The 20061-nt window shown below is 38.6% G+C and overlaps 1 protein-coding gene across 1 annotated transcript in view; it reads left to right on the forward strand.

Annotated features, from left to right (window-relative positions):
• The window catches only part of LOC132363422 (ELKS/Rab6-interacting/CAST family member 1-like), a 120209-nt gene that overhangs the window by 81493 nt on the left and 18655 nt on the right, over positions 1-20061 (forward strand).

Below are 20061 nucleotides of genomic sequence, written 5' to 3' on the forward strand. Positions count from 1 at the left end.
TATAATATTTATTAAATAATCTACCTTTTTCCTCCTGATTTGAAATGCCAAAAATAAATTGTCGTTTAAATCTGGGCCTGTTTCTGGTCTGTTCCATTTATCTGCCTCTGTTTCTTTGACTGCTTTTTATGAAAAATACTTAGTTTGTTTATAATCCCCCTTCCTGATTTTTGTTGGTAAGCTTTGTTGTCTTTTGCTGAGTCCACAGTGCTTTTCATACTTACATTGTGTTGCTTTTTGAAGGGGAAACAGTCTTTTCTGTAATCGTGATTCATATTGTTTAGCCTTTATTTCTGTGTTTAAGTGAATTTAATGTTTACCACTGTTTGTAGCACCATGGCTTACCTGTTCCCAAGGTTTACATTTCATTTAATTCTTGGTTCCCCAAGAACTCCTTTGAACACTTTTTCAAGAGTGGTCCTGGCTGCTTGCTTGTTTGTTTGTTTTTAAAGTGTACCTTTTTATTTAAGATTTTTTTTTTTTTTTTGGATGTGGACCATTTTTAAAGTCTTTATTGAATTTGTTACAGTATTGCTTCTGTTTGATGTTTTGGTTTTTTGGCTGCGAGGCATGTGGGATTTTAGCTCCCTGACCAGGGATTGAACCTGTACCTCCTGCATTGGAAAGTATAGTCTTAACCACTGGACAGCCAGGGAAGTCCGCTGGGTGCTTGCTTGTTGACCATGCATTTATATTATCTTTTTACATTTTATAATTTAATTATTTGTGAGATTCAAAAAGCATAGAGAATAACATAATAAATAATGGTAATTACTCAACTTGGGAAGTAAAATTTCAAACAGAGTCAAAGTTCTTTGGCCTGTCTTTTCTTGAGAGTATTCCCCTCCATTCTCTCGCAGAACTAAACGCTTGCTTTGGTGTTTATGCATGCACCCGTATCTTAGGTCAGGATGCATGTTTTCGTACAACCTGTGTATGTGTTAATAAAATTTATATAAGAGGAAATATACATGGCAAATAAATATGAAAAGTTATGTACCCTCACTGTAATCAGTGGAATGTAAAAGAAGACCAGATTAAGAAACCATTTTATACTTAGCATTGTAAGCTGTGTTCGCAAAAATTAAGAAGTCTGACAGTATCAGGTGTTGGTAAATGTGGCAACTGAATTTCTCACACAGTGCTGTTGGGTTTTTAAATGGGTACAACTATTTTGGAAAGCACTTACTAAACATAAGGGTACCCTGCCAGATACATATACTGTAGATGAACTCCAGGATGTATGTAAGAATGCTCATAGTAACCTTGTTTGGATTAAGGAAAAAACCAAAACAGAACTGAGGAAATACTTTGCAAGTGTTTATTGACAGAATGATTGAGTTAGTAAGTTGTGGTATAGTCACACAGTGGAATATATTATTCTTTTCGTTTTAGGGCAAGGGAATATTTAGGATAAAAATTCAGCAAAGTTATTTCTTCTGGAGGTAGGGAAGGGAAGAGGGTTGGGATAAGGAAGAATATATGAGTATCTTAAGTAGTTCAGGTAATTCTCATTCTTACGATGGGTAATGCGTTTGTGTGTAATTTAACATACTTCATAACATATAGATACATATTTATATTTGAAATATATTCAAAATACCTGGAGGCAGATTTACTTCTGTTTAATTTGCTGGTACATGGGTGCTTATTATATACTTTATATGTTTCCTTTTGTTTGAATATGAATAATAAAAATGCCTAGAAAAAACCTTCTCTGTACCTACATATCTATCTTCATTGAGAAAGAATTTTTCCTGTGTTTTACTTTAAATTCATTCCTAATTTTATAATTGTGAAATTAGAACCACCTTCCTCTAGAAGTTTATGTGTATATTTTGAAACAATGTCTGATGCAGATGTAGAGTCTCATTTGATAAAGCCCAGCTGTTCGTTTGATGAAAATTTCCTACAAAGTCTGGCAAATGGATTTATTCAGCTTATGGTCAGATATGTCCAGTTAAGATGCATGAATGGCTTGGACAGTTTTGACCCTCTTTCCTTGAACCAGAATTTGGCTACTTATCGTATTTGCTGGTTAAGATTAGCTTGGGCCGTATTGAACAAGTGTAATCCTCCTTCAGCAGGATGATTTTTTAGATATCGGGAGCCTATATTTGACAGCCCCCAAATCTTATTTTCCTCGGTGAAATATTGCTGTTCCTCCCATTATTCTTACTTGCCCTGATTAATTTTTCTGATGGCAGTTGTTTTTCTACACTCATTTTTCCTCCATACTTGTACTCTTTGGAATTTTGGATCTAGTTGCAAGAGAGATGATTAGAAGGTGATTAATGTTCTGTTCTTGGCCCTCCCTGAAATGTGGTATTGGGAAAACTCACTAACCCTCAGTTTCCTCATCTGTAGACAGGGTATAATAGTTACTTTGGGGGGGTTGTGAAATGATGTAATGTGTATAAAAGCACCTTGGAACCCATGAAGTGTTATATACCATGCATATATTAATAGGTGTTAATATTGTTTGTTCTTTATTACATTTTACTTTGCTAAATTCAGCCAATGACTCTAATCTTTAAGAATCTTTTGAAACTTGATTTATTTAGTCTGTTTATCTCCTTCAGTTTTATGCCTTCAACCCTTATGAATATATTCTTTTTTTAAAAAAAGTAAATTTATTTATTTATTTTTGGCTGTGTTGGGTCTTTGTCGCTGTGCGTGGGCTTTCTCTAGTTGCGGTGAGCGGGGGCTACTCTTTGTTGCTGTGCACAGGCTTCTCATTGCGGTGGCTTCTCTTGTTGTGGAGCACGGGCTCTAGGCGCACGGGCTTCAGTAGTTGTGGTGTGCGGGCTTCAGTAGTTGCAGCACGCGGGCCCAGTAGTTGTGGCTCGCGGGCTCTAGAGCGCGGGCTCAGTAGTTGTGGCTCGCGGGCTCTAGAGCGCAGGCTCGGTAGTTGTGGCGCACAGGCTTAGTTGCTCCGCAGCATGTGGGATCTTCCCGGACCAGGGCTCAAACCCGTGTCCCCCTGCATTAGCAGGTGGATTCTTAACCACTGCGCCACTGGGGATGCCCATGAATATATTCTTTATACGTCCATGTAGGTGATAAAATGTTGCATAGGCTCAGAAAAGACTTTTGTGGTATATTGTAAGAAAACTCTATCAGATTGATATGTCTATCCAAACAATTCGAAGACCTCCTTTTGTTGTCTGTAGGATTTTTTTTTTTTTTTTGGTAATCCCAGTTTGTTTGCAGGTCTAATTTATTTTTTATTTTTTAAAAATTTTTATTTTATATTGGAGTATAGTTGATTTACAATGTTGTGTTAGTTTCAGGTGTACAGCAAAGTGATTCAATTATACATATATATGTAACTATTCTTTTTCAAGTTCTTTTCCCATTTCAGTTATTACCGAATATTGAGCAGAGTTCCCTGTGCTATACAGTACAGTTCCTTTGTAAATCCATTTTCTCCTCTGTTCTTCATCCAGAAGAAATCTGTCTTGAAAATCTGAGTCCATTGGACTCATTATCATTCTGTATAATTCCTTCTTAGAGTGATGTGAGCCACATGATGATGTACACGATGGCCTAGCTTTCTAAGCAGTGTGTCTATTTCTATACACTGGAATCTTCTTGGCTTCTCTCCTTTCCCCCCTTACTGAGTGCATTGATAGTTGCACAGTCACTTTATGTTCTTGTGGGCGTCCCAGTCTTCCCAGGCGTCCTCAGCTGTCTCATTCATGCAGTCAGCATTGCCTTCTGCTGTGCACCTGGCACTGTGCTAAGTACACAGAGAGGATGGTTTCTGCTCTCAGAGTCTCAGAGTTGTAGCAGTTAAAGAAGTTACCATACAAATGGTGTACAGTGGGCACAAAGCAAGGCATTCCGGATTCGACCTTGTGTGAAAGGAGTCTAAGAGAAGTCTTAGCAGTCGAGTCTTGAAAGGTGTGTGAAAGTTTGCTAGGCAGATGGGGAAGGGGTAAGAGGTCCCAAGCTGAGAGAGCGGTGTGAATGAAAAAGGGGAATAGTGTCCTTTCCAGAAGGTCACGCCCTGGAATTTCACCTCTGTACTTCATACATTTGTAATACGGATTCCTAAAAATTTCTGGTAGAGCTCTGTCTCTCAATGCCTTTTCTTTCTTACTATGATGTCTCCTATTACCTGGTCTCTGGGAAAATTATTCCCATTTCTTACATAATGCGAAGGTTTTCAGAGAATATACTCATCTTTATTGTCCTATTAGTTTATTTAGGAAACTGATAAATAGAATTCAGTTTTTCTTTCCCCTGGCCCTGAAGATTTTCCATCAGAAACTTTAGAAATTTACCTGCGGTGGTATATTGAAGTATAACCTTACAGGCGGATCTTGAGATTTTCCTGGAGAGATGTCTTTTTCTTTTTGAATTAATTAATTAAATTGACTTTTGGCTGCATCAAGTCTTAGGTGCAGCATGCGGGATCTTCATTGAGGCACGCAGGGTCTTTCGTTGCAGCGCGTGGGCTTCTCTGTAGTTGTGGCGGCAGGTTTTCTCTTCTCTAGCTGTGGTGTGCAGGCTCCAGGGCGCATGGGCTCTGTAGTTGTGACGCGCAGGTTCCAGAGCTCGTGGGCTCTATAGTTTGTGGCACGCGGGCTCAGCAGTTGTGGCGCATGGGCTTATCCCTGCGGCATGTGGGATCTTAGTTCCCTGACCAGGGATCGAACCAGCATCCCCTGCATTGTAAGGCGGATTCTTTACCACTGGACCACGAGGGAAGTCCCTGGAGACATGTCTTAATTCTATGCAACACTTAACCTACTTTGCTGCTGCTGCTTTTTTTTTTTTAATTTCTTTATTTTTGGCTGCGTTGGGTCTTCATTGCTACGTGCAGGCTTTCTCTAGTTGCAGCGAGCGGGGGCTACTCTTCGTTGCGATGCGCGGGCTTCTCATTGCGGTGGCTTCTCTCGTTGCGGAGCATGGGCTCTAGGCTTGTGGGCTTCAGTAGTTGTGGCACGCGGGCTCAGTAGTTGTGGTGCACGGGCTTATTTGCTCCGTGGCACGTGGGATCTTCCCGGGGCTCGAACCCGTGTCCTCTGCATTGGCAGTCGGATTCTTAACCACTACGCCACCAGGGAGGTCCCTATTTTGCTTCTTGATTTATCCACTTATTCCATAAGGAAGAGCAGATGGTAACTCTGCTTTCATCCTTTCCTTGTTCTTGGCATCTGCATTCTCTATCATTTTTCTCACAAATATTACTTACAATTGTAAGTTTAAGTAATATTTAACTCTTTTAATATTTAAGGAGAATACCAGGAAACAATGTATTACTTTGGCATTACTTTGGCATATTAAATATGCATTAAAAATCCTTGTTTTCTGAAAATCGTAGCAGCTTTGAGAATGGCTGGATTGTGAATCACATACTCTGGACCGATTTTGGGTCTGTCTGGGCCACCACTGCCTGCCCATAGGCTTCCAGCTTTCTAGGTAGTATATGTATTTGTATGCACGGGGATAGCCCTGCGCTCAGAGAATGAAATGAGACAATAGCAGATGGCCAAGCATGCAGTACAGTGGGATTAGCACCGGCCTCTCCTTTCCAGGGCTCTCCGCTATGGTTTAAAGTAGTTTTGTGTTACAGTAAATTTCTTATCTTCATAATAAATCACTGACCTGGAAAATGTAATTGAGCATTTGAATCTGAGCTGCATTCAGAATCTGTGTTAAAATTGTACAGCTTCTTGCTTGATTGATTATAAATGGTAATGTAGCTTGGAGTTTAATTTGCTGACGCAGACGTTATCATCTTTCCCTTGTATGCTTCTGTAACTTCTCTTTATTTCACCTTGCCTGCATCTCCAGTTTCCTAGGTTTTGGTATTTAGAGTTTAGATTTATCAGTAGCAGAAAGCTAACTGATAATTGAATTAGAAAGTTTTCCCTTTTTGTGGTCCTAGATTGGTTCTTTAAGTCTCCTGTTCTTTTGTTTTCGGTAGGAAGTCAGAAAGAATAGGTTCTTTATACACTCTATTTGTTTGCTGTAGAGTCTTGACTTTAAGGACATGTTAGTTTCTTCACTTTTTCCATATCATAAAATGGAAAGAATATATTTTATCATTGAAAACAATATTTACTAATTTATTCTGAGAAAATTAATATTTTAAAAATTGTGCTTTTATTTTTAATAAGGATTAATTGTAATGTTTTCTAAATATTCTTTTTAAATCACAAGCCAGCTGTTAATGAAGCTAAGTTGAAAGAAGAGCAGGTCAGGCCCTAATTGGATTCTAAGTTGGAAACTTAATATACTTAGGCATTAGAATTTTCCCTTTTCTTTCTTTCTTTATTATTTTTTAATAGAACTCAGTTTAATTAAAAATTTTTTTCCTCAGTGGAAAATATGTATAGCTAAATTCTTGAAATATTTTATTGAAAAAACAATGCATAGTAAATGAAGTCTGATTGATGATAACTTTTCTGCTGGGGAATATGCTCCATATGGATTTACTTTGCTTCATAGAACTTTTTTCCCCTCACTTTTTCAAGTAAACCTTAAGGAGGGTAGATAGTTGAACTTTCAAAGTCTGGTTTAACTTCCATTTGTCAGTAGATAACTTTTTAAATGATGCTGGTATTATACAAGTGACATCTTACAATGATTGAAGAATTATTCCCTAAAAAAGGGAGGATCTTAGTTTACTTTGTTACAAAATATCTTTTCATTATGATATGTTCCTTCTCACCATCCCTCCTCTTCCAGAACACCCCTCTCCAAAAAATAAAAACAATAAAAGAAAACACAACATGCCTCATCCCGATCTTCTGATAATCTAGAAACAATACACTTTCGATATCAGTGATTAAAACAGAAAGAGCAATAGCGTTGTAAAGATAGACGGGGGAGGAAAACCTCTCGCTGCATAGTAAACTATTGCTGAAGCTTAGTGGAGTAAACAGTCATTTTATTTGTGAATCAGGAATTCAGGAAGGGCTCTCTTGCGTAGTTTGTCCCTGATTTGTTTGGTGACAGCTGGGGGTGTCTGCAGCTGGGTGACCCACTACCAGGATGGTTTCTTCATTTGCGTACATCCTGCCTGGGTATTCCTTGGCCTCTGGCTCCGTGGCTCCTGGCCAGTTAAGGGTTGTGCTAGGAGTTGGTTTGGAAGCAGCAGGGGATTCCTTTTGCCTGTACTCTTTTGGTCACAGTAGTCACAGGACCTAACTTGATTTGGTGGCGGGGGCGTCAAGGAAAATACTCCACGTCTTACTGGAGGAGAGGCAAAGCCACTTACAAAAAAGCACGTGAAGTCGGAGACATTGTTGCGGCCGTCTGTGCAAAATATCTGCTCCAGCTGAATAAAAATGTTGGATAAAGGATTGAGAACATGAGGGCGAGATTTTGTTTGTGTGGTATGGTAACATAGCTCTCACTTTCTTTTCTGTTGTCGTATGACTTTTTTGTATATTTCCATGTTCTGCTCAGTGTTTTAATCTCTTATTCATAGGACTTCTACTATCATCTATTGCTGTCAACAGAAGTCACTTCAAACCAGAAGGAATTCTAAACAGTTTTAAATTGTTTTACCCAATTGAGGCATTATCACTGGGTATGAAAATAATTGATAGGAAAAGGGTACAGAGGAATAAGGTGTGTGGAAAGGGCAGGCTGACAGCAGAAGGTGAATTAATGCTACGTATTCAATTTGGAGATCATCATACGTGAGCAGCACAACCGTCTAGATGAAAACTTTTGCGTATGAGTGATCTAACGTGGAAGAGACGCCATCTGGAAGCGCGTCAGACTGAGTATGTGCATGGATGACACAGTGATTGCAAGAGAATTTTTAAGTCCATTAAGAACAGAGAAACTTGACTAAACTGTTATTTGTATTTGTGTTATTTGGGGAATAACGCCAGATAAATCTCAGTACTAGAGTAGTTTCACGCTTCGTTGATGGATATTGGGAACCTTGACTTTTTTTTTTTTCTGTTTTCTTATTCTGTCACAGAAACTATGCTTTTTAAAGATTGACGCTTCAAATTAATAGATTATAATTTCATTCCATTTATATCAGTGTTTCTTAATGGGGAAGGGAGGGACAGTTTTGTCTCAAAAGGGGCATTGTACAAGGTCTAGAAACATTTTTTGGTTGTAAAAACCCCTGGGTGGAGGGGGGGGGGGAGGGGGAACCTTGACTTTTAAAGCTAGCACCGTGGGGTTAATTGGATTGATGCTTTTTTTTCCCTCCCTAATTGAGATATAATTCACATACCATAAACTTTACTAATTTAAACTATATAATTCAGTTGTTTTTGGTATACTTACAAGGTTGTGCAACCATCACTTTTGTCCAGTTCCAGAACATTTTCATGACCCTAAAAAGAAACCCATACCTGTCACAACCCGTATACTCTGCATCCACTGCCTACTTTTTGTCTTTATCAATTTGCCTATGCTAGACATTTCATAGAAATGTAATCATATAATATGTAGCTTTTTATGTCTTGCTTCTTTAATGTTTTCGAGGTTCATTATGTTGCAGCAAGTGTCAGTACTTTATTCCTTTTTATGGCTGAATAATATTCCATTGTAATGAATATAGCACTTTTTTTTTAATCCATCCATCAGTTTCTGGACGTTTGGGTGGTTTCCACTTGAATAATGATTATGTTACATCTATGTACAAGTTTTTGTATGAACATACGTTTTTCATTTCTCTTGAGTTTATATCTTGGGATGGAATGGATGTTAACTTTACCTGTAACTTTTTGAGGAACTGCCAAACTGTTTCTAAAGCGGCTGAACCACTTTACATTTCTGCCAACACTAGTTATTTTTCTTTTTCAAATAGCCATTCTAATGGGTGTGCAGTGGTATGTTGTTGTGGTTTTGACTTCTATTTCCATAATGACTAATGATGTTGAATGTCTTTTCATGTAATTGCTGGCCATCTGTGTATCTTCCTTGGAGAAATGTCTATTCAGATCCTTTGCCCATTTTTTTTTTTAATTTTTATTTATTTATTTATCCATCCATCCATGGCCGTGTCGGGTCCTCGCCTCTGTGCGAGGGCCCTCTCCAGTTGCGGCAAGTGGGGACCACTCCTCATCACGGTGCGCGGGCCTCTCACTGTCGTGGCCTCTCCCATTGCGGAGCACAGGCTCCAGACGCGCAGGCTCAGCAATTGTGGCTCATGGGCCCAGCCGCTCCGCGGCATGTGGGATCCTCCCAGACCGGGGCTCGAACCTGTGTCCCCTGCACTGGCAGGCAGAATCCCAACCACTGCACCACCAGGGAAGCCCCCTTTGCCCATTTTTAAATTGAGTTATTTGTCTTTTTATTGAGTTCTAGAAAGTCTTTATTCGGGAGATTCCATCCATATCAGATAAGTGATTTGCACATATTTCTCCCATTCTCTGGGTTATCTCTTCACTGTCTTGATAGCATCCTTTGATGCACAAAAGTTTTAAATTTGATGAAGTCCAATTTATCTGTTTTTTCCTTAGTTGCTTATATGTTTTTGACATCATATCTAAGAAACCATTGCCTAATTGAAGGTCACAAAGATTTCCTCCTGTGTTTTCTTCTAAGAGTTTTATAGTTTTAGCTTTAACATTTAGGTCTTTGGTCCATTCCTAGTTCATTTTTGTATGTGGTGTAAGGTAGGGATCCAACTTCATTATTTTGCATGTGGATATCCATTTGTCCCAGCACCATTTGTTGAAAAGACTGTTCTTTTCCCACTGAATGGTCTTGGGACCATTGCTAAAAATCAGTTGTACATAGACACACATGTTCATTTCTGAACTTTAAGTTCTGTTCCATCAATTTATATGTCTGTCTGTTTCCCACATCACACTGTCTTGGTTACTGTAGCTTTGTAGTAGGTTTTGATACTGGACACTGTGAATCTTCTACCTTTGTTCCTTTTCAAGATCATTTTGGCTTTTGGGCGTCCAAAAAAAGAAGTAACCGCCTCCCCCCAACATCAGGTCTTTCAGCTGATCAACACAGGATGTCTTTTAACTTATTTAGGTTGTTTTTAGTTTCTTTCATTGATGTTTTGTAGTTTTCAGTTTACAAGCCTTGCACTTCTTTAAATTTATTCCTAAATATTTTATTATTTTTGCTGCTACTGTAAATGGAATTTTCTTTACTTGATTTTTAGATTATTTATTTTTAGTGTAAAGACATACAAGTGATTTTTGTTTATTGGTCTTGGGTTTTGAAACTTGGCTAAATTGGCTTATTATCTTTAATGGTGTTTTAGTGGATTCTTTAGTATTTTCTACGTATAAGATAAAGCCATCTGCAAATAGAGGTAGCTGTACCTTTTCTTTCCAATGTGGCTGCCTTTTATTTCTTTTTCTTCCCTAATTGTCCAGTATAATGATGAATAGAGGTGGTGAGAGTGGACATCTTGTCTTGTTCTTTATCTTAGGGGAAAGGTTTTCATTTTTCACCTTAAGTATGATGTTAACTGGGTTTTTTACAGATGCCTTTTATCCAGTTGAGGAAGTTCCCTTCTATTCCTAGTTTATTGAGTGTTTTTTATCATGAAGAGGTGTTGGGTTTTGTCAAATGCTTTTTCTGTAGTTATTGGGATGATCATGTGGTTTCTGTTCTTTATTAATATGGTACATTATATGGATTGATTTTTGTATGGTGAATCAATCTTGCATTCCTGGGATAAGAGTGGATGTGTTTTTAAAGAGCCTTGTATTTTTCACCTGGAGAGATGTAGAAACTTGTTCTACCACCATTATCATGGAGGCAATAGGAATGGACCTGAGAGAACATAGCCTTTGGATAAATGCTTTATTTTCAAGTGCTAGGGTATAATATAAACAAGAAGCATTCAAAGGCTTATAGTGTCATGCTTTGTACAACACAGAAGTAATTTTGACTCTTATGAAAACATCATTTCTTTGGACTTTTAAGTAGCTTCGTGAATAATTTGAGGATTTATGTGATGTGTCCATTTCCTATTAATCGTATGCCATATTAATATTCTCAGAGTCTTGCAAGCTCTAGTTTGGAGTGCCCTGACTTCTGTTTTGACTGAAAACATATTTTAAACTTGAAAAATGGTAATTAACAAGTCAATATGGAAGGGTCAGATTCCTTTGGGGACAAAGGTTGTTCTTAGTAGTCTCTCAGGAGACCTTGTAGCAGGAACTTGTCAGAGTATAAATATTACATAGATAAATATCTAGAAAGAGGCAAAGGATTTGGAAAAAAAATGCTTGATCAGAGTTTTGAAGCACAGTTAATATTTTCTTCTGCTTAAAACTGCTTATAATTTGGCATGAATTAACTTGCATTGCATTCTCACCTGTGGGAATGCCTGTTTTTGGATAGACGCCTAGGTGCCTGTCAACTCTAGTTGAGAAGTGGAAATAATTAACCTCCTGAAGAAATTATTAAATCAAACTTTGATGAAGTAGCTTTTTGTGCTCTTCCTTCTCTCTGCCATACCGATACGTACACCCTCACCAGAAAAGAGCTTCCAGCATCAGACGTGTATTTTGTCCTTTATCTGTTTTATCTTCCTGTAATTGCCAGACCTCCTTACTTTTTTCTCCTAACACTTTTTTTTTCCTGCAGGGGTTTTTCAGATTAGAAAAATCATTCAAGTTGACCAAGGAGAATTTACTAAATTTAATAAGATTCTTGGGCTTCCATTGCATATAGGTGAGGAACTGTTGTTTGGATCTGTTCTCCCTGCATCCCAACCAGGCCAAACTCTTACACAGCAAATTTGGTAACACAGTATCTTTGTAAAACAGCTAAGCAAGCAAGCAATTTTAAGTGAAGTGGCTATTCGTTTTAGAAAATATTGTGGGTATTTGAAAAGAATGCCACTAATTAATGATTTGTAACTTTTCTCCTACCCTTTTGACAATCTGATGAAAGCTGTGGGTGCTCTTCATGTAAAAATGCGCATGGCTCATTTGTGTGGACTGGGATGTCAGACACACCTTAAAGGCCATCCCTGAACTCCTGCTTCAAAATGCCCACCATGGGTGAAACAATCAAGTTGGGATACAAGGGTCTCTAGGTTTTACAAAGCCATAAAATTATGTATATGGTTCAAATACAGCATAAATTGAGAGCAATTACAATTTCATGTTAAATATTATTTAACTAGAAAGAGCATACATAGCTGCTGGGTATAATGGATGCTGTGATGAGTGACCCAGATCCCTGCTGAGGGTTGAAGGATGTATTCCCCCAGGTGCTGGAAGTATCCCCTGTGGAGATTGCGTTGGCTAAAGAGACCTACCTTGTACAAGGCCACATCCCTTCCCATTGGTATCCAATGATTGATCCTTGTAGGGTACAAGGGCTTGAATCCATTGCCCTGACTTGGGGCAACTCTGAAAGGTCATTGCAGATTCAGAGCTCCCCATGGGGTTGTCTGAATCCTTTGGGACTTCATGGCAGCCTAATTTCTCCCTCTGCACCATCATGCTCCCCCCCCCCCCCACTTCCTTTCCACTGGTATTGATCCCAAGAGCACCCTCTGATTTCTTGAACAATAAAATCTGTCTCAAGGTCTGCTTCTTGGGAAACCCAGCCTTGTCACACTAGGATTGACTTTTAGTACAAGTTAGCTTACTTCAGGCCATAAAAGTAGGCCTGGCTAAAATAAAAATTGAGTGAGATGAACTTGAATTTAGACTTAAAATATGTGAAGCATCCTATTGCTGTTTCCTTTGGACCTTATATTTCAAATAGATTTTGCAAGTCTTGGTTTCTCTGGATTCATTTGTTATCTCTCAGTCTTCCTTTGGCATTGCGGAAAACCCCCCACGTCTCTGACAGCTTGGTTTGGTCCCACAGTATGAACCTGTGGAAGGTGTGGGTTAAATAGAAACGCTCACATGTCCCACAGAAACCCCTAGAGATTTCCCATGTTGGTAAGTGCATATGTTAGGAGAATCTCTCTTATCATGATCCTAATCATATTTCTTGTAAATCCTGAGATTTCTCAGATAGGAGTTAGAAAATTATTGCTTTTGTCATTATCATTGAAATCATGTATGTCCCTTCTGAATATTTGAAAAATGTGGAAAAGGTATAACAAGGAAAGTTCTATGTAAAAATAAACTTTTCCTTCAAATTGGGATAATATTGTACATTTTGATAACTTTTCTTTTTCATGTAATGTTATATAATAAAGAAGTTTGCATATCCTTAATTAATCATCAAGTATATGAACTGTAATGGTTGATAGAGCATATTTAATTTAGCTAGCCTTCTATTGTTATGTACTTGATTTTTCCCGACTTTGTTATTGGTAATAAGTAATACAAAGAATAGTGGTTCTTTGTGGGGGGATGGGCAGAAACTAAGCCTAGTGTGTCTGCTTTAGTTAGTTACTTAAAAATACTGAGTTCTTTCATCACTAAAATGTAGTGAACTATTAGATCTAAGAGTGTTCTATCTATTGTTATCGCACAGCTTCAAGGGATGCCATTCGTATAGGTGTGAATTGAGGTCCTAGGTGCAGTCCCATCATTGCCGCTGCTTCACAAGGACAGCCACCGTGGATTTATGGGTCCTCTTTTTGTTTTTTTGGTTTTTTTTGAGCAATTTTAGCATATGAATATCCGTCAAGTTTTTATATATGCCTGCCAGATATAAAAAGAAGTATTTGAGCCATTTCCTTAATTGTCTACCAAGCAGATCTTGACTAGCAGTGTGACCTTTGGTCTCACCAGCTTTTGCTTCATATTATCCAGTTATTTTAATTCAAGAGGTCCCTAGTTCCATTATCTGTACCATGAGCAAGTCTATCAAGGAACTTACTTTCCCTCCCAGCAATTAATAAAATCTAACCGGAGCAATGGACTCTGTATTTTCCTAAAGGTCATACCTATACTTCCTGTATAGTTCAATTTCAACAGTTTTTAAGATAAAATACAGAGGTACTCTGCTGAAGTTTATTACTTTTTAAATGTTCTCGTCTTTCCCATCATAAGAATACAGTTGTATTTTAGAATTGAAAGGAATATTAGTGGTCTTTGTCTTGTAGGTAGGTAATTAGAAAGAACAAGTAACTTGCCCAGTGGGACATAGCTAGCTATTTATTCATCACGGTAATCCGTCCATTACTTATATGATGAGAGAATAGCACAATTGGGAGGGAAACTCAACCAAAGAAATAATTGGTTGTGTCAGCCAGAATCTTTGCTGGGCTTATTAAAGACCCTAAACAGTCATTGAGAATATAGCTATGGGAGTTTTAACAACCTAAATTGTGTTTAAAACACTGCTTAGAGTTCCACATGACTTTGTTGCTCTTGTATCCTCTAATCGTTGGAAACACATAACTGGACAAGTAAAATTTAGAGACCAGTACAGTCTGGGCAAACCCTGATCATTTTGGTAAAGTATAGTTGTGCCTTGTTAGTACATTTCACAGGCCTGCAGGATGGTAGACAAACAATTGCGTAGATCAGGGGACTTAGTGAATTTTTCCTTTTTAGATTCCATTGATTACTGTAGATCTCTTTTGCCAGCTGATTATGACCCGTTCATCCAGACTGTACTTTTACCACTGATACTGAGAGGTATTATTAACCAAGAAGGTAAAGGTCAGAGCCTTTCTGAGTAACTTGCTTTCCACAATACATTTGACACTGATGGCTGCTTAGAACAAGTGTGGAGGCATCATCCAAAAAATTCTTTCCTTTAAATGATGTTCCAGGTAGCTAGGTGACTGCAAGGAGTATTTTGGGATTTCTTGTCCTTAGAACTACATCCTATAGGAAGTCCCTTCTACGTTTGCTCAGTGATTAGGGCCTCAGCAGCAGAGCAGTCGGTTCCACTTGACTAGGAATAAATCACCCACGTTGAACCATGATAGTTTCTGACAACTGGCAATGCTGATAAAAACCAAAACAAAAGATGTTAAGAAATCTGTGCCAGGGCTTCCCTGGTGGCGCAGTGGTTGAGAATCTGCCTGCCAATGCAGGGGACACGGGTTCGAGCCCTGGTCTGGGAGGATCCCACATGCTGCGGAGCGGCTGGGCCCGTGAGCCACAGTTACTGAGCCTGCGCGTCTGGAGCCTGTGCTCTGCAACAAGAAAGGCCGCAATAATGAGAGGCCTGCGCACCGCAATGAAGAGCGGCCCCCACTTGCTGCAACTAGACAAAGCCCTCGCACAGAAACGAAGACCCAACACAGCCATAAATAAATAAAAATTAAAAAAAAAAAAGAAATATTAAAAAAAAAAAAAAAAAAAAAGAAATCTGTGCCAGTGTGGAGCTGGTGTGCAGATTTGATGGATTCACGTGCAGCATGCATTCTGCGTTAGTCTTCCTCCTCTTTCATCGGTTTTTCTCTCTTTGTAAAATAAAAATTGTACGAGAAGAAAGGCTCTGTATCATATAATAATTATTTCGATTTTCTTTCTAGCCCAGTTAACAGAGTTATACCCTAATTAGAGAGGTCATTTTAAGGAAAACGCCTTCCTTCTCTAAATAGTTATTTAGAAAGTGTTTCCTTCTTGAATTCTTCACTCTTAGTTCTTCTCTATGATTTTAGGCTGTATGTATAAACCTGATTGACCCTTCCCCTCCCTCTTCATCACCAGGGACACAGATAATATAGACTAAACACCAATTCCTTCGATCTCTGCACAGTTTTACTCATGCAGAAATTGAATACATGTTAATAGCTGCTTAATGATTTCTTCTTAATACAGATCGGTTATGCATAAAGTAGGAAGAGCCCATAGAATTATAAAATACATTATTTTCTGCAAGAATTTTTTATTAATTTTCAATATTACTAAGTATAAGTTATTAAAGTAAAAGAAGAAAAGCTTTTTTAGCTATTGTTAAGTGCTCCTTAGTCCGTGTGTATAAATAAACTAGCCTCCTTCTACCCCTTGAAAGGCTAAACAGACTGTCTTAATACTATCATGATATTGATCCTGATATCAAGTACCTTTGGTTCTGCCCACCAGCTTTAGTGTGTTATGTTTGACTATACACGGAAGTACATGGAAGATGCTCTTCTGCATTGGCAGTGGTTTGGTACCTCCACCCTTCCTTCTTTGCTTCTGTAGGGGAGAATATTTTCATATGTGACCGTAGTAATAACATTGTGTTTATTGATAAACACTACTTAATAATAAGGAATCATTTATGGAAAGATGCTTGAGACATCTTTGTGTGATTCTTCTTCCCCCCCCCCCCGCCCCCCATCATAGAACATATTATTTACAGCACAGTGATTAAGAGTAGAATTCTGGAGCTAGATTGCCTAACAATTACAGTCTTGTGGTGGAGCTTCAATAGTTGTTACACATAGATTTCTGAAAACAGTGCCTGATACATACCACACTCTCTGTGTTAGTGGTGCCTCTTGTCACCACTGCCGCCGCCTCCTCCACCACCCCCATCACGAGTAATTTTTTGTTGTTTTTATCATATTGCCATTTTAGGGATTCTGTGGTTTCTGTTTCTACAAAATGGAAAGTTTTTTTCTTGGGTAGATATTCTGAGCATATTTAAAGGAGTATTTTTCCACTTAGCATGATTCTGAAGCAGTCATCTTTATCATTAATAGTCGAGTATGTGCATAACTGATCCAGTTTTTCTCTTAGCTGTTGTATTCAAAGCTTTTGTAAATAGTGTATTTTAGATCCTGTGGATAATTGAACTTGGTATAGAATGGGATTTCCACTATATAGTTTATAGAAATTGCATAGTAAATACTGAAATGGTGTGACATGGGACTATTAGGGTGAACAGTTTTCACAGCCTCTATATTGGATTAGTTAAAAGAAGAGAATAATGGCAAGATTAATATGATAGCATTCATACACCCCTTGGTTAGCAACGTCTGAACCCAGAGAGCCTTGATCACAAAATCACGATTTTGAGTCTCAACCAAAGTGAGGATATATAAAAGGAGTTTTCAGTAGGATTCAGCTGCTGTCCATCGTGATGCTGGGTAAACGGAAAGTGCTTTGTACACACCCATCCTCCTACACACCACACAGAGCCTCTTTTGGGTTAATGCTCTTGCAGCTGGTTTGCACATATCTGTATCTACTGCAAGTCTTCCTTGCCGATAGCAGCTTGCCCAAAGGAGACAGCTCTAGTGAGCGCTGCCCTTTCTTCACTGTGGAATGGCTATTTCTGCTCTCCAGGAATAGCCATCCTCTTCCTCCCCTCCAACTCAACAGTTTAGACAGCTGGCTAATTGGATAAGAAAGTAGCTTAGGGAGAGCTTGTTACTGGGGATTTTACCTGGTTTAGCAGCTTCTGCACCTGAGTATATCAGGAAAAGTCTTTTTGTTTGTTGGTTTGTTTGTTGGTTTTTGTTTTTGCTGGCAAAGAATAATGGATCCCTTTAATAGTTGGACTACATACAAATTATACAAGTGGAATTGTTAACAGTGAACATCTTAATTATTTCTTAGATGCTGATGATGGAGGAGAAAGAAGGGTATAATCCTTATTATGCATGTAAGGGCTGTTTGTATATTAGGTGGGCTCATAAAACAAATCTCTGGTTTCTTGTATGTAAAACTTGGTTGGTTCTATGAAGTTTTATTTTTTAAAAAAGGTGGTTGTACTGCTCTTTCTTGGTAAAAAAGTCTAATCAACAGAATGATATCTTTTTTGTGTGTGTAAGGTTTATATGTCAGCAACTAGGATGACCCGCACAGCTGGTTAAATATGTAAACACCAGGGCATTGCCTCCTGTATGTTATGGAGTACTAGATTTTTAAGTGGCAAAATCTCTTTAGTGGTTGTGAATTTACCTAAGTATTGATCCATATGAGATTCCAGTAGGAGTGTCCGACTAAACTAAAGGAAACTAATGCTTTTCATATGTGATGGTCTTTTCTCTCACAGTATGCTTTGGACTTTATCGGCATGGAAAAGACTGGAGCCAGTTGCAGTGGTTCACCTGTAGGATTCTTCCTTCGTTAAAGAGTGAAAATCCAAGCCTGACAGTACTCATGGTTCCCTATTCTGAGTTCGCTGAATCTTTTTGCTTAGCTTATTTGTTCTGCTGTGGAATTCTCAGGGACTGTAGAGAGGGACCTTTTTTTCTTCCCCTTGGAAGGGTCTGCTTGGAATGAAGCAGACCCTTAAAGAGCTTATATTAAATTGATTGATGCAGGAATTATTTGAAGGTTGGATTTAGGTTCTTTTGTAGTTCTTTTCTTGGCAGAAGTTTATGTGTATGCCTAAATACAGTTTATAAAAGTCCAAGCTTATGTATTATTTACTGACTAATGAACCAGAATTTATTATAGACCTGATGTGTGCCAGATATGAAGATACAAAGCTCGGGTAGAGGAGTAAGATCCAGTCTATTTGTGGAGATGTGTATAGAATGAGTAATAACAATATGGTTGGAGATTCGTGTTATAATGTATAGATAGATGAAAGAATGGAGATAAATGTATAGATAGAGAAAAGAATGGGAGATGTGTATATGTATGTATGTAGATCAGTACTTTGTTCATGTGTGATGGCATACAGACTGTGGTCATCTTATTGTCATGGGGGTAAGAGCAAGAAAGTCGTCCCAAAGCAGATAACATTTATGTTGCTTTTTGAAAACCATGTGACATAAACCAGCTAGTTCAAGAGTAGACGATGATATTATATTCTCCTGCTTCATTTTTCTCTGTAGGACTTATCACCATCCTACATACTATGTTCACTTCATTCATTCATTCCTTGTCTATCGTATTAGGATTAAGCTCTTTGAGGGTAGGGATATTTGTCTGTTTGGATTAATTCTATATCCTCAACACCTAGAAAACTGCCTGGCACGTAGCTGAATGAAAGAATGAAGTTTGTGAGTTTTAGAATAGTTGTCTTACTTATTTTCCTTTTGCTTATTAAGAATCTCTCTCTACAGTTCCTCCATATTTTTGCTTCCTATTTTTCATTGTGTGTACGGGAGTCTCCCTAGTGATAATATGCTGTTTCCACACTAGTTCACAAACCCATCCCCTATTTTCCATCTCTCTTAACTCACTTAGTTTCCAAACTCTCTTACCTGAATTGATACGCTCTCCTCGCTGTTTTCATGTCTCTACGTAACTCCCCTTAGATTATTGACTATCTTCTCCACAGCTATCAGAATTATCAGTCTGAAATACAGAACTGACCGGACTGTTTCTTTGCTTAAAAGTCCCTAATAGTCCCCATCTGTCTAGAGTAAAATGTGTGCTCGTTAGAATGACACGGAAGCCCATCCATAGCTTGGATTCAGGTACATAAAGTCCCCTTCCCATCTTATAATGAAAATGGGTCTGTTCATTTTTCTTTGTGTCACTAGTGCCTGGCATGTAATAGAGACTTCACCAATAGTTTTTTGAGTAAATGAATGCGTACTAGGGTATATGAAGGAATGAATAACTATAATAATAAATTTCATTGAAAATGCTTGCTGTTGAAATAAAAGATGATATAAAAACCTAACTTGAACACTAGCATTTAAGAACAGTTTTTCCGGGCTTCCCTGGTGGCGCAGTGGTTGAGAATCTGCCTGCCAATGCAGGGGACACGGGTTCGAGCCCTGGTCTGGGAAGATCCCACATGCCGCGGGGCAACTGGGCCCGTGAGCCACAACTACTGGGCCTGCGCGTCTGGAGCCTGTGCTCCACAACAAGAGAGGCCGCGACAGTGAGAGGCCCGCGACCGCGATGAGGAGTGGCCCCCGCTCGCCACAACCAAAGAAAGCCCTCACACAGAAACGAAGACCCAACACAGCCAAAAATAAATAAATAAATAAATAAATTTAAGAACAGTTTTTCCTTTTTACAGCTGATTTGTTTTTCTTAGCATCCAGCTGTTCAATTTGCTGTCCTCCCTCAGCATTTTTTAAAGGAATCTCTCTGGGCATTTACACTGTTGCTTTGGAAGTAATCCAGTTTCTCATGGCTTTCCTCTCTGTAGGTCTTCCCTTTATCCCCATCCCTATATGTTGGGTCTTTTCTCCCTAGCTACTTTCCTTATTTCTTTATAGAGATTTATGACTCTGCATGTATGACCATACCCATGTGTATGTCTTTTCTCTCTTCTGGCTATAAGTTCTCAGTTTAAAGCTTTGCATGAAGTTCTAAGACC

The sequence above is a fragment of the Balaenoptera ricei genome, chromosome 3 (genome assembly GCF_028023285.1).
Source record: "Balaenoptera ricei isolate mBalRic1 chromosome 3, mBalRic1.hap2, whole genome shotgun sequence".
In the NCBI taxonomy this organism is placed as follows: Eukaryota; Metazoa; Chordata; class Mammalia; order Artiodactyla; family Balaenopteridae; genus Balaenoptera; species Balaenoptera ricei.